We start from the raw sequence: 1071 nt of genomic DNA on the forward strand, positions 1-1071 counted from the left end.
TGATTTTGCATCCTGCATCTTTATCAAACCCTTAAATAGTTTCTTATAATTTTTTTTGTGGAGTCCTTGTAATTTTCTCTATATGAAATCATATCATCTTCATCACGCCTTCTTTGCCCAATTGTATTCCCTTCATTTCTTTTTTGTTTTCTAATATTTCTGGCCGGGGCTTCCAGCACAATGTTGAATAAGAATAGTGGTAAAGGGCACTCTTGCCTAGTTCCTATTTCAGGGCAAGTGTTTTCAGTGTTTCTCTATTGAGTGTGATATTGGACATTGGTTTTTCGTATATGGCCATTATTGCATTGAAGAGTTTCCCTTATATTCCTATCTTATTGAGTGTCTTTTATAAGAAATGGGTGTAGGATATTGTCAAATCCTTTTCCTGCATCTGTTGCTATGATCACGTGGTTCATATTTGTCTCAATTGTTTCTCAAAAGTTGAACGATACTTGCATCCCTGGTATGAATCCCATTGGTCATCATGAAATACTTTTTTGATATATTGCTGGATTCTATTTCCTAGAATTTTGTTGAGAAATTTTGCATCTATATTCATAGGGATATTGGTCTACAGTTTTCTGTCTTTGTGGGGTCTTTGTATGGTTTTGGCATCACGGTTATACTGACTTCAGAGAGTGAGTTTGGGAGTTTGCTGTCCATTTCTATATTCTGGAATACTCTGTTCAGAATTGGTGAAAGCTATTCCCTGAACATATGGTAGAATTACCATGTGAAGCCATCTGGCCTTGCACATTTCTTGACTGGAATTTCTTTCTTTCTTTTTAAGTAGAAGATAAATAAATTGTTTAATCTTTATTTTTATCCAAGTAACATATATGCAAAGATTTGAAAATTAAATCGCACAAAATAAAACATGAAAATTAGCAAGCCGCTGCTCTACTTCTTTCCCCACTTGCGTTTTGCTTCCCAAAAGTCATTTTTTATCTGACGGCCCTTTTTCTAAGGAATACAGTTACACAATCAATTATTACTAAAGTACATTTAGATATCATTGTTGACACTCTAAGAAGTAATGGGAGGCTCTAGCACTTTTTTCATTGCCTTATT

Source organism: Echinops telfairi, unplaced genomic scaffold (assembly GCF_000313985.2).
Source record: "Echinops telfairi isolate 266 unplaced genomic scaffold, ASM31398v2 ScPeMD7_5592;HRSCAF=6446, whole genome shotgun sequence".
NCBI lineage: Eukaryota > Metazoa > Chordata > Mammalia > Afrosoricida > Tenrecidae > Echinops > Echinops telfairi.